Source organism: Chanodichthys erythropterus, chromosome 24 (assembly GCF_024489055.1).
Source record: "Chanodichthys erythropterus isolate Z2021 chromosome 24, ASM2448905v1, whole genome shotgun sequence".
In the NCBI taxonomy this organism is placed as follows: Eukaryota; Metazoa; Chordata; class Actinopteri; order Cypriniformes; family Xenocyprididae; genus Chanodichthys; species Chanodichthys erythropterus.
Window position 1 is genome coordinate 10,919,791 of NC_090244.1, and position 15,112 is coordinate 10,934,902.

Here is a 15,112-nt window from a genome sequence, read left to right on the forward strand (position 1 = left end):
TCAATGAAGGAGGAGCCCCTAGTGCAAACGACTGGCCAATTAGCAGCGCCTAGCAGACAGCGAGAGGCCATGACAACAGTTTCCATGGAGCGGGGACCAAACCTTGCCATTATACAGTGGAGACAAGCTAAAGATAAACCTGTGATATGCACAAGGGTGACTTTTGTCACCCCAGGGACCTTTGCGATGTAGTTTTTCAATGGTTGCTTCGGTTTTAGCGATTGTGTGCTCATTTCCTTCTCTTTTGAGACCTCGCACATTGTTATGTGATCGTTCACGTGCTATCAGTGGGAAAAATATACCCCGTCTTTTCTCTCAAGGGCCAAATCAACATCCTGTAATCAGGAAGTTTACAGAGGAAAACAGTATGTCTGCATCTATAACCATACACACACACACACACACATAAACACACTGGCAGACACTCCTCTCCCTCTCCATGTCATTACCTCCCTCTCGTTCTGCTGTTGCCATGGAAACAGCTGTTCTTTTCCCACTGAAGGTAATAAGTTGAAACTAGTTGAGGAGAGTTCGTTCTGATGTCATGTGAACACGGTTACGCCCATGTATGGGCATCCTGGCCGTTCCATTCAGGAGCGTCGGAGGCACTGATTCAGATGACCGCCGCCGCTGGTGTCGAGACACAATAAGCCTCCTTGCAAACAGAATTCTTTGAGAACCGATAAGCTGTGAAAACAGCATGCAATATTGATTTGTTTCTGTTGCCGCTTTCTATCTCTTTCACTTTGCATTTAAATGCTTCGTGTGATCATCTGTGTCATTTAACCTTGATATGTTTGGAGCATTGCATTATGTAGTGATAGATCAATAAATCTGAGATTATTTTCATTCTGGGAAAACAAGTATTCGCTTGACCGATTGACATTGTTAGTTCTCTCTTGTGTCACTTCCAAATTATTTTTCACATATGTTACCTTCTGGATGTTGGATGTGTCCCCAACCCGGCTTCCTAACTAGCTTAACTAGCAACATTATTATTTCATCCAGTATTTGTTGTGGTAAACAGACCAGCAACAACATAAACTTGCCTAAAAAAAAAATGAATGCTTTATATATACCGATCAGGCATAACATTATGAGCACCTTCCTAATATTGTGTTGGTCACACTTTTGCTGCCATAACAGCCCTGATCCGTCGAGGCATCGACTCCACTAGACCCCTGAAGGTGTGCTGTGGTATCTGGCAACAAGATGTTAGCAGCAGATCCTTTAAGTTCTGTAAGTTGCGAGGTGGAGCCTCCATGGATCGGACTTGTTTGTCCAGCACATCCCACAGATGCTCGATTGGATTGAGTTCTGGGGAATTTGGAGGCCAAATCAACACCTTATCAATCAACTCGTTGTTGTGCTCCTCAAACCATTCCTGAACCATTTTTGCTTTGTGGCAGGACGCATTATCCTGCTGAAAGAGGCCACAGCCACCAGGGAATACTGTTTCAGTGAAAGGCTGTACATGTTCTGCAACAATGCTTAGGTAGGTGGTACATGTCAAAGTAACATCCACATGGATGGCAGGACCCAAGGTTTCCCAGCAGAACATTGCCCAAAACATCACACTGCCTCTGTCGGCTTGCCTTCTTCCCATAGTGCATCCTGGTGCCATGTGTTCCACAGGTAAGCGACGCACCCGGCCATCCATGTGATGTAAAAGTAAACGTGATTCATCGGACCAGGCCACCTTCTTCCATTGCTCCGTGGTCCAGTTCTGATGCTCACGTGCCCAGTGTTGGTGCTTTCTGCGGTGGACAGGGGTCAGTCTGCAGCTATGCAGCCCCATACGCAACAAACTGTGATGCACTGTGTATTCTGACACCTTTCTAACAGAACCAGCATTAACATCTTGAGCAGTTTGAGCTACAGTAGCTTGTCTGTTGGATCGGTCCACACAGGCCAGCCTTCGCTCCCCACGTGCATCAATAAGCCTTGGCCGCCCATGACCCTGTCGCTGGTTCACCACTGTTCCTTCCTTGGACTACTTTTGATAGACACTGACCACTGCAGACTGGGAACACCCCACAAGAGCTGCAGTTTTGAAGATGTTCTGACCCAGTCGTCTAGCCATCACAATTTGGCCCTTGTCAAACTCACTTAAATCCTTACGCTTGCCCATTTTTCCTGCTTCTAACACATCAGCTTTGAGGATAAAATCTCACATGTGTAATTTCTAGAGCTTCAGAAGAGATTTCAACAATCTCAAATTGTGCTCAGATTTGCCAAGATACCAATCATAATATCAGTCTAGAATCAGTAAGATTTCAAGCATTTCTCATCACATTCTTTCAGGACCAAGTGATCAGATGTGTGGTATTCACTATTATTTTATAGTTCTGTCCTTTCTTTCTATAATTTATTATAATTAATTTCTCCTAATGTGTAAAATATCTTAGGTGAAGCATGTGAGATGGAGTCGACATAAATGAAAGGACTCCATTAGGTTTCCTGAGCTTTCAAAGAGCAACCGTTGAGCAAATAAAATGTCCTCTGTGATTGTATAGTGTAAACACCTAAAATTGATGTGTTTGTGTATAACCTACAAAGTGATATGAAGGCACTTGCACACACACACAAACACACTTGCGCTGAATAAGCTAATACACAACGCCTTCGCAAGTAGTGACAGGGAATGCCCTTGACTCCTCTGCTCTTGAATCCGAGGCTTCAAACAGCAAAGCTGCTTGTTGTGAGGCGGCATGCAGACGCAGGAATACTGTCCTGATGGGCACTGCTTTAAAGGAAGCTGTCACGCTGTCTTGTCGCTCTCTCGCTCTCTTCCCTCCTTCGACAGTGCTGTGTCACCATGTTTACGTCCTTGTCTCACTCTTCACTTGCACTCCTCCTCTTTTCCCTCTGCTCTTTCCTTTCAGAGTGTTAGACTATTAATTCATTATGCCATTGATGAAAGTGACATACCATGTAAACCAACCAACCAATTACAAAATCCCATGTACTTTTCTCATTATTTCAGAATCAATTAATTGTGCATACATTAACAATGTTCTTCATGTGACCGATATTTCATTTGGTCAGAACTTCAGAGTTTAAAAAAAGTCCTAAATACTGCATGAAACAGAATTTTGAATAATTTTATTTAGCTAGGTAGTTGACATAAGAGAAAAAGAAATATGTTATGTGCTTTGATGATTAGTTTCCTTGCATGATTAGTTTATATCTGTTTTTCATATCTATAATAATTCATGTCTATAATACATATAGGTCTATGCATTATGTTATGATATAATATATTGCATTTATATATATATATATATATATATATATATATATATATTAGTGCTGTCAAATTAATCTATTAATCACATCTAACATAGATATACTGTATATAACATATATATACACATATATATATATATTTACAGACTTTTATAGATGTGATATACTACATGTATAATAATGATAATACTATATGTATATGTGTACATGTGTACATATTTATTTATTCATCTATATTATGTGTAGTCTATCTATATTTTGCAATATATATATATATATATATATATATATATATATATATATATATATATATATATATATATATATATATATATATATATATATATATCCCTAATTTATTAATAAGTGGTAGGTGTCTGTACAAGTGATGCATATCTACATGCATGGGTACACGTGTAGAATCTGTAAAAAATGAATGACAACTCTAAGGATAACTATTTGAGCATGATATCATTCTGTTTATTCCCGCCATGTGCTTGTCTGTCACTTTAAATGCTTGAGCTTGTTACAGCAGGATGGATTCTGATTGGCTGTCAGTGTTGTTATCATTCATCAGCTGGATAAAATCGTTCTGAAAGTGATTCCAACGATATTGTTTCTCTGTGCCGTTATCGTTATAGCTGTGGTGTGAACTCTGCTATTCTTTAAAATTGAGAATGATTTTTAGAACTATATATGAGTCAATGATGTAAATGATTTTTTTTTTTTTTTTTTGTCCAAAGGCCTTAATAATAATAAAAAAACAAAGAAATGACATCCAAAGTATGTAAGGTAGTACAACTAGATCTCTTTTATTGAATCCAAAAGGTTTATATTTTGCAACATATAAATGTATTTTAAATATTTTGAAGTGTCAAAAGGTCATTCGGTTTAACCATCCAAAGGCCAATACAGCCATTTCATTTGTGATTAAAATATCTTAAAATGTAATAAATGTATATATATTTTTATTCTGGCATGATTTTATAACATCATATATCAACAGTGCAACATTTTATTAAAATTATGTGTAGAAGTCATTGGTTTGTTATGAGAAAGAATGTCCGGAAAAATGAATTTCATTGATGTCATTTGGAGTAACCAATATAAAGGGAACATTTTGGATCAAGTCATGCGGTCAATATCATATGACAGGATGTGACATCATTCAGACACCTGCAAAGGACCACATGGTCATGGACCAAAATAAACTAATTATCTTTTAACTATTTGAAAAATTCATGTTTTCACTTGCTCATATGCATGTCCTGAAACATCAGGTAATTTAGTACAACTGCTATAAAACATAGAAAATGTTGTTATATTTAAAAAAAAAAAAAAAGTTTACTAAATATAAAATGTTTGTTTGTACTTTTGTTAGATAGCTAGTAGCTAGTTAGCTCGATATCATCATGTTAGCATTGTTTGAAAATATCGTCATTCAGTATAACCAAAAGTGTCATTTTTAGTTAAACCGAATGACTTTTTTGGTGACAAATTTTGACCATCTTGTAAAAAAAAAAAGAGACAAAAGCAGCATTTATTGATTATAAAAACCACATAATCTCATTGTTAACACTTAATAAAACTTCAAAATTAATTATATCTCCATTATGTTTTTATACTTCTAAAAACCTTATTCGCCAATGACCCGTATTTATCGTTATCTTCATAGTTATCGTCCTTGGTGTGAACGGGCCTTAAGGCTTGTAAATCCCACTTTAAACATTACATAATAAAAGGTCATTTCTGAATATAGTTTCTATTGTTTGCTCTACTGTTTACACGATGAATGCAGCTGTTATAATAACTTCCATTGCCTACCAAACACTGTTTAAATGGATAAATATGTATTATTTGGTTGGAAGAAAATAGTTTTGCTGGATATTCTCTGTCACAGACCTGTTTAAATGGCCTCTTTTCTTTTGGTTTGCTGTCAGAGTCATTGTATAATGTTCAATGACATAAACCTCACCTAGGAACAGCAGACAATAGAGTTCTGCCATTGTATCGGTGCAGATGTGCGTCGGCTGTGTCGTCCTTTTTTTAAACCCGAATGAAGGTCAGGCTGGGAAATTAGCACTGATTGTCAATCTTTAACCCGAAAAGGGGGAATTTTAATAGCAATGAGACATTAAACACCAAGCTCTCTGACTTCAGTGTTAGAGATGGTTCACTATGTCCCCAGAGTAGTTATATATTTTACAGATCAATATTTTGTAATGAAAGAGGCTGGCGAGTGAAACCCAGCTTTAAGGTTCTGCATGCAGTGATGGATGTGTGTACTGTGCTAAGCTGTAGCGTGATATGACAAATGAACAGTCACAGGAAGTCACCATCGTCTGGGCAGTTGTGGTTTCTAGTCTGTCCTAAGGCGCTTAACACCTTTTAATGGTTTGACCTGTTTTTATATGTGGTTTTCTGCTGAGTCATGCACTGTTTCCTGCTTGTACAAAGGGCTGTCTGTCTTTATAAGAGGCTATCGTTCCTTTAATCACTTCTCTTTGAAATATCATGACATACTCTTTTTTACGTGATGTCAGTGCACTCTGAATGTGACATTCAAGCAGGGCCGCAGCTCACACTGTGGATTTATTAAGATGCTGTGTATGAATCGTCACAAACAGTTCATCGGTCGTGCATTGGGTTCTTGGTGATGCAGTTCTGTGATGTAATCATTGAGCCCTTTACAGAGTCATGCTGCTGCTGATTGATTAAGCATCACTGGTGTCTGTCAATTCCCTCATTGTAATCAACCTTTTTTATTTGAATACTGTTTTGGAAACACCGATCCTTTCAGGCCACCCTGTGAGGAGACACAGATCAATACTTTGCAGTGACATGAGCTAGTCGATGAGCTAGTTGCTCACACATTTAAATGGCTGATTACATTCACCATAGCAGTTCCTTTAAAACCCTCCACCTTCCCCAGCTCCACCTGTTTAGATCTGCAATGGGTTATAGATATATTTGTGCAGCAGCAATAATCAGCAGCAGCGTAGCAGATCTATTCCACCTAGACCAAATACATTAACATTGTCATGTCCATTACCATGCTAACAATCTTCCTAGAGATGTCATGATTGAAATATATATTTACATATACATACATAAATTTGTAATACTTCACTGGATGATCTGAATTAAGCTTAATTATATTGACTTTCAGTGTTTTCTATCTAAAAGAATGACCAGCTTAGACTTGGTGACATATTTGATTGACATCTAAAAGAACAAATCACTGTTCAGTTTTTTTTATATTACATTTAGGGGCAGATAAATGCAAAAAAAAAACAATATTTTAGTTTTTTTTTAGTAGAAAGTCTGTTTTTTAGTAGAACAAAAGTTTTCTATTTTCTATTAGCTTTTTTATTATTTTATTTTAAAGGTGCCCTAGAATTAAAAATTGAATTTATCTTGGCATAGTTAAATAACAAGAGTTCAGTACATGGAAAAGACATACAGTGAGTCTCAAACACCATTGTTTCCTCCTTCTTATATAAATTTCATTTGTTTAAAAGACCTCTGACGAACAGGCAAATCTCAACGTAACACTGACTGTTACGTAACAGTCGGGATCATTAATATGTATGACCCCAATATTTGCATATGCCAGCTCATGTTCAAGCATTAGACAAGGGCAGGACGTCTGGATGTGCACAGCTGAATCATCAGACTAGGTAAGCAAGCAAGAACAATAGCGAAAAATGGCAGATGGAGCAATAATAACTGACATGATCCATGATATCATGATATTTTTAGTGATATTTGTAAATTGTCTTTCTAAATGTTTCGTTAGCATGTTGCTAATGTACTGTTAAATGTGGTTAAAGTTACCATCGTTTCTTACTGTATTCATGGAGACAAGACTGTCGTTATTTTCATTTTTTAAACACTTGTAGTCTGTATAATTCATAAACACAACTTCATTCTTTATAAATCTCTCTAACAGTGTGTAATGTTAGCTTTAGCCACGAAGCACAGCTTCAAACTCATTCAGAATCAAATGTAATCATCCAAATAAATGCCATACTTACGCGATTAGACATGCTGCATGACAAACACTTTGTAAAGAACAATTTTGAGGGTTATATTAGCTGTGTGAACTTTGTTTATGCTGTTTAAGGCAAGCGCGAGCTCCAGGGGCGTGGAGCACAAGAATTTAAAGGGGCCGCAGCCTAAATCGGCTCATATTTAATGACACAGGCCGTTAAAAAAATGTATTACAAAAAAATCTATGGGGTATTTTGAGCTGCCGGCAATCACATACGCACTCAGTCTCCTATAAAAAAAAGACGCTCTCACTCATATTTCCTTGTGAAGTCTTGATTAGCCCAGGTTTTCATTTCTGAGTGTTATTTCTGTATTAATTACCTGTTGTTGACTTGGACTGTTTATCTGGACTCTGATTTCTGCTGCCTGCCCTGACCCTTGCCTGTTCTCTGGATGTGTTTCTGCTGTACTGCCCTTGTTTGAATAAACTGCAGATGGATCAATACACTTCTGACTCGTCACAATAACTTGACACTTTGTAGAATTAAATGTAACATAGTAAAGCAGCCAAGTCATGTGACTAAATATAGTTATCATTGACAGCAAATGTTTATCATTGCGTATTAATTTACATATTGAACATTTTTTATTTAAAAAAAGCAGTGCACTAGAAATTTTTTTGTTTTTTTTGTTTTTGAATTGCTTTCATAAATGTTTACATTTGCTTGCTTTATTTAGACTTGACATGCTGAAAAAAAGATGCTCAAAAACCATGTTTACAACTTCGAACAGAAAATAGTATTTTGTACAGTGCAACACTGTCTTTGAGTCATGGGAATTTTGGTTAGCAGAGTTTAGAGTCTAGCATGCAAGTTTTTTGACCGTGGGAAAATGAGCAAAAACTATATGCGGAAGTATCATCAAAAATGCATGGAGATCAGACGGAGCAGTCGGCTCTGCTTGAGGAACACGTCAGCTTGGAGGACGAGAGCCAGGGAACACTTTAACAGGCGCAGAATGTAACGGCTCAATTTCAGATACGTGCAGATGCTCTCTGAGTCTCGAGTCTGGATTGTTTTTACGAGTTGGTGCTGCAAGTGTAGTGAACAACTTTGATATAAAAATAACTATACAAGACCTCCCAAACTGAAGGTCATTACGTTTTTAAGGTGTAATCAAGGCTAACTTCAAGTTATAGTGTCTTTTTGACCATTTGCTGTCCCCCTTGACTACTAAAACACACAACAGTGGCAATTAACCCACAAACAGACAAAAAGTTCCAAACGTTCAGTCTCCCATTAATGTCCAGGCTTGAGCCAGAACTCATTAAGACCAATAGAGTGTCTAATTAAGCCACGCACTGTGAGAGCAAGCAGCTGGTCTTCCCAGCAGCCTTTAGGATTTCACTGACTGAGGGGCCCATCACTCTCTTCCTTTTTACAGACTCTTCCCCTCATCAGAGCCCCAACACTGTTTACAAATGTTCAAGCCATGCTGCCTAGCATCTGAACTTTATATTTTAAGTGATAATCATTATTTACCCACAATTATTCAACCAAAATTTGCAGAATGTCCAAGTCACTTTTTTTTTAGCTTTAAACACGATGCTAATGTACCATAAAAGTATTCCATGATTTGTGCACTATATTTTAAACAAAATTTTCTAAATCTTCTAAAGTCATGTGATAGCTGAGGAACAACGACAACAAAAAACTGTCACTGAAAATCTTCAATTCTATTCTTCAATATACAGACTCAATGAATCAGTCTCAGTATGTTAACAGCTCACTGGAAGATTATCAGGGAAAAATTACTTCAGTTTTGGTCTGTTTATCACACAAAGCAATTATTACCTGAAAAATAGACATACAGTGGGTACGGAAAGTATTCAGACCCCCTTAAATTTTTCACTCTTTGTTATATTGCAGCCATTTGCTAAAATAATTTAAGTTCATTTTTTTCTCATTAATGTACACACAGCACCCCATATTGACAGAAAAACACAGAATTGTTGACATTTTTGCAGATTTATTAAAAAAGAAAAACTGAGATATCACATGGTCCTAAGTATTCAGACCCTTTGCTGTGACACTCATATATTTAACTCAGGTGCTGTCCATTTCTTCTGATCATCCTTGAGATGGTTCTACACCTTCATTTGAGTCCAGCTGTGTTTGATTATACTGATTGGACTTGATTAGGAAAGCCACACACCTGTCTATATAAGACCTTACAGCTCACAGTGCATGTCAGAGCAAATGAGAATCATGAGGTCAAAGGAACTGCCTGAAGAGCTCAGAGACAGAATTGTGGCAAGGCACAGATCTGACCAAGGTTACAAAAACAATTCTGCTGCACTTAAAGGGTTAGTTCACCCAAAAATGAAAATTATGTCATTAATGACTCAACCTCATGTCGTTCCAAACCCGTAAAAACCTCCGTTCATCTTCGGAACACAGTTTAAGATATTTTAGATTTAGTCCGAGAGCTTTCTGTCCCTCCTTTGAAAGTGTTTGTACGGTATACTGTCCATGTCCAGAAAGGTTATAAAAACATAATCAAAGTAGTCCATGTGACATCAGTTAGAAGTTTTTGAAGCATCGAAAATACCAAAAATAGCTAAAACTATGACTTTATTCAGCATTGTCTTCTCTCCCGGAATCCTTTCCATTGAATTGATTCCATTTAAAAAAAAATACGAATTTATATACTTTTTAACCACAAATGCTCATCTTGCAATGCTGTGCGATCTGCAGATCTTCGATGACATAGGCGGAATTACCAATCCAGTGTCTACAAAGCGAACGTGCAAAGATTAAGCCAAAAGCCCTTTACAAAAAAAAGTTAAAAACAATGATACTGGATGATTTTGATGTTGGGAGAGAAAATTAGATGAAGTTTTTCTCCCTACCGTGGTACTTCCGCCTACGTCACGCGTGACCTTTCAACGTAATGCGTGGCACATCGCAGAGCAGTGCAAGATAAGTATTTGTAGTTAAATAGTATATACATTTATATTTTTTTTAAAAAATGACCAATCGTTTCACTAAACAAGACCCATATTCCTTGTCTGGGATCGCGTAGAGTCCTTTGAAGATGCACTGAAATTGCAATTTGGACCTTCCACCCAGTGAACCCCACTGAAGTCACCTATATGGAGAAAAGTCCTCAAAAACCTTAATTTCTTTTCAACAGAAAGACATGAACATTTTGGATAACATGGGGGTGAGTAAATTATCAAAAAAAATTCATTCAGAAGTGAACTAATGCTTTAATGGACCACTTGCTTTGCATCCTTTTTGTAGCTTGAACGCTTCAGTCCCCATTCATCGCTATTACATTGCTATTACATTGCTAATACATTGCTATTACATATCTATTACATGAAAAGCAGCAATTTCATTTCAATAGTTTCGTGCTCCACAAGAAAGTCATACAGTTTTGAAATGACAAAGATTTTTGACATGAAAAGCAAAACCATTGTTGCTCTCAGAGATGAAGCAACAATCCACTTGGACAAGGTCAGCTGAGGTAATTTACAAATAAGTTTAATAAGTCTAATGACTTGATCTCATAAGCTCATTGTCATTACGGCCGGTTTGGCATGAAAGACATCTGGTCTGTTTGTTGCTGCGGTGAGCTGCTGTTGATATTTTTGGTGCTATGTGATACTTGCGGTAGTGGAGACAGTTGGCCTCTCTCGCATGTGCGACTCGAATTCTGTGTGTTGACAGATGGAACCCCGTCGCCCCCCTTTAGTAGCTTTGTTTCAGTGAATCACACCGCATAGGAGAAGGGACATCCCTGTCAGAGATTTCCACACCTCCGTTTTCCACTTCAGTCTTCTTTCCATCTCTCTTTCTCCATCTGTCCCCAAGGAATGCCTGAAAATAGCAGCCTAGGGAAAACTGGGTCAGGCATCATCATGGGTTCTGGGTGGGATTTAGAGGTTGGGGTGTGCGCTAAGCGAAGGCGCACTCTAGAGTCAGGGGCGGAGAGTCTCGAACCTGGGTTATATTAACAGATGGGACTGTCTCCGTCCCTACATTTACTTTGTGCCGTATTTTACTGACTCTGCATTTTGGCTGTGTTTGGATTCTTATTCTTTGTCTCACTGTTTTTTCTGGCATGGCTCCTTTTGTTCATTAGATTGTCTGCACCTGCTTTCTTTCACAGAAGTTCACCCAAAAAATGAAAATTGTGCCATCTTTTACTCACCCTTATGTCGTTCCAAACTCATTTGCTGGTTTTTCTTTCTGTTTAACACAAGAGTATACACTTTTGAAGACATTTTGGGGTCGGTAAGATTTTTTTGGTATCACTTTACAATAAGGTCTTATTTTATAGTTAATGTATTAACTGACAATGAGCAATACATTTGTTACAGTATTTATTAATCTTTGTTAATGTTGATAAAATCCAGCCGTTCATTGATTGTTCATGTTAGTTCACAGTGCATTAACTAATGTTAACAAATACATTATTAGTAAATGCTGAAATTAACATTAACTAAGATTAATAAATGCTTTACAAGTATTGTTAATTCTTAGTTCATGTTAACTAAACTAGTTAAGTAATGTTAAACCTTATTGTAAAGTGTTACCTATTTATGTTTTTTTTTTATGTTCATAAAATTATAATTATCAATGTTGAATTCAGTTGTACTGCTCAATTTTTTGGTGGAAACTTGATAAAAAAAATTCAGGATTCTTTGATGAATGTAAAGTGCAAAAGAACAGTATTTATATTTTATTAATTTAATGTATCCTTGCTGAATAAAATATTAAAATATTAAGTTCTTTAAAGCATACTGATTCCAAACTTTTAAACTGTAGTGTACATTTATTTATATTTTTACTATTTTTTTCTTTACAAAAAGAACATTTGCACCCAAACTGGAAATTATAATATAATGTAACTCCATATCTTCATAAACATTTGCATAAACATGCAAATCATTACTTTTTGATTTGTGCTTTTCAGTACTGATGCTTCCAAGACTTTATCAAAACAAGCTTGAATAATTAAAAACAGAATTTTTTTTTATATTTGAATGAACTATTTTTCTTTAATGTTATGGCTTATTTCTACCTTATTTAAAAGAGAAATATCAGCAAAATTAGCCAGAGATCTTTTGCAGCTTATGTTTCAGGCTGCTCCCACAGGGCAAACAACCTGTCTTCACTCTAAATAATTATCAACATAAGCACTGAAATGGTGTAAAACTTCCATTAATTAGATTTTACAATGCCCCTCTCCAACCAAGGTTCCACATCATGAACACAGAGAGATTCTCTCTGCGGAAATCCAATCAGGTCTTTCCCTTATGTTTACAACTTCTGAAAATCCATCCTCCAGGCAATTGTGGAACGGCTTCCTCTTCAGTACTCAAGCCGTACACAAGCAACTTGTAGTATCCACCATGGAGTTGTACAGTTTTGAAACTTTCCTGCAAGGTCAGGCACTCATGTACAGTACAGTTTCAAAACCACACCTGCACCTTCTCCAATGAAAGCACCCAAACTCACCAGCCTGCTTTATATAAGCCATGCTGACTTGGCAAGGTTTCACATAGTTTGTGAATGTGAAATCGTTCGTCAAAGTCTGGTAAGGAACTACACTTTAGCTAGCCACTTCTCACCCTAGAGTTCAATGCCTTGGGAAACGTTGACACGAATCCTGCGAAAAGACCAGTAGGCTTTGCTGTCTGTGCAAAACAAGGCCTATGGGCTTCACGGTGGGATGTGCGATGCCAAACAGAGCCTCAATGACCTGCCGCTGCGTCTGTGTTTATGAAGGACACAACCCGGCTCAGTGGGACGGGATTCAATGTGTGAATGGCTCTCTCTTTCTATCTTCCCCTCTGGGCCTTCGGTTGGTGTCAGAGGGACAGGATGTTAGCGGAAGCTCCCTTCGGTTGCTGATTTGATGCTAGTGTTGCGGTAATGTACTGGTCAGGGCTTCAGACAATGTCTAAAAAGTTACATTTCATGTGACTACAAAAATGATCCATGCTTTTTGCTGCCATTTTCTGGATTATTTTATACTATTAAAGCAGTATATTAACAATGAATATAGTATATACAGTATATAATTCTAAACTGTATAGACATTGCAATACAAAACATACATTTGAAGGAAAATGTGAATATTTTTGAATATAATATAAATAAAAGGACTTTATGGCTTGGACATATCAGCCGATATTTATTAATTTATCGCCATTGGGCGCTGTTGAATATTTCATTGCGCAATACTCATTTCCAGTATTTGTACATTTAGGTTACATTTTTCCATCACGTAATGCTCAAATAAAAATAAAAAGCAAAATAAAATTGCGAATTGAAAATACGGCCAATGGAAATGGCAATTTTGCAAAAATGCTCACATGAGGTGGTTTTTCAGGCAATTTGAAAAAGCAATATTTCGCAAAACTGCAATGGAAACAGTTTTTTCGCATTTACAAGTCGTTAATTAAACTCATAAAAGACAAAAACAAAAGAAATGCTACAATTTATCAAGACCTCGAAGCAGATTGGAGGGAGAAACACCCAAAAACACCTCATGCGTGGCTGCTCACAAGTATAAGGAGCTTTCCTTACCATTAATGCTTGGATAACATGCCTACGATTAAAAATAATGGCTAGTGCGGTGGCTGCAATATACTTAAACCTACTAATGTCCATTGCCATGATTTTTGGAATGACTTTGGAAAATTATATTTAACACACTATATTTTTCTATGCTTGTCACTGTTTACACTCTTATTTGTGTTTATAATTAATAAAAAAACCTGAAAAAAGAAAAAGAAAAAAATTGACATTTTAGTCGTATAACTTCAGTTAATGGAAACACCATCATTTCCCAATAGTTTTTAAGGGCTGCACAACGATTAATCGCGATTAATCGTTTGCAAAATAAAAGTCTGTTACGTAATATATATGTGTGTTCTGTGTATAATAATTATGTATATATAAATACATGCACATACATGTATAAATTTAAGAAAAAAATATATTTATATATAAAATATTTATATTTACATGTAATATGAAATATATATAAATATGTATATTTATTTATACATGTATATATTTCTTAAATTTATACATGTATGTGCATGTATTTATATATACATAATTATTATATACAGAACATACACATATATTACGTAAACACAGACTTTTATTTTGCAAACGATTAATCACGATTAATCGTTGTGCAGCTCTAATAGGTTTTTTATTGACATTTAGAAAAGTTTTGTGCAAATCTGTAATGGAAACCTGGCTACTGTTATATATGTAGAAAATGTGAAAATTAATATCCTTTTTTCATTTTATTTTTAAAAATACACTGCCATTCATGTTTGGATACGTTTTTTTTTTTTTTTTTAAGGAAATTAATACTTTTATTCATCAAGGATGCATTAAAGTGACAGTAAACAAAATTATCATGTTACAAAAAAAATTTCAAAGGGGGGGGGGGTTATTTAATTATTTTATATTTTAACAATGTTTTACTGTATTTTACTGTATTTTTTACTATATTTCTTCTATCAAAAACATTAAAAAATCTTTCCAACCCACAAACGTTTGAGCGATAGTATATGCAGTGTTCGTAGTGGGGAAAAAAAAGTGCCCGTACTCCTGAGGGTTAAAATCACGTTCCAGGGGCGGGGCAGGGCGGGGCGTTCAGACTACCGATGACATGTGAGAAGTGACGGTACGAAAGAAAAAGTGAGAGTACGCTGTAGATTCAAATATAGAAGTGGCAGTACCGATGCTTATATGACGGCAGTGCTCTCATATGTTAGTCTGGAACATAGGTAAGGCATGTGAAACTAATCCCAGGCAAAGAAAACTGAATGTTT

At 36.4% G+C, this 15,112-nt stretch overlaps 1 protein-coding gene across 1 annotated transcript in view; it reads left to right on the forward strand.

The window, feature by feature from the left end:
• The window catches only part of znrf1 (zinc and ring finger 1), a 45,234-nt gene that overhangs the window by 10,537 nt on the left and 19,585 nt on the right, over positions 1–15,112 (forward strand). The gene's annotated exons all lie outside the window — the stretch shown is intronic.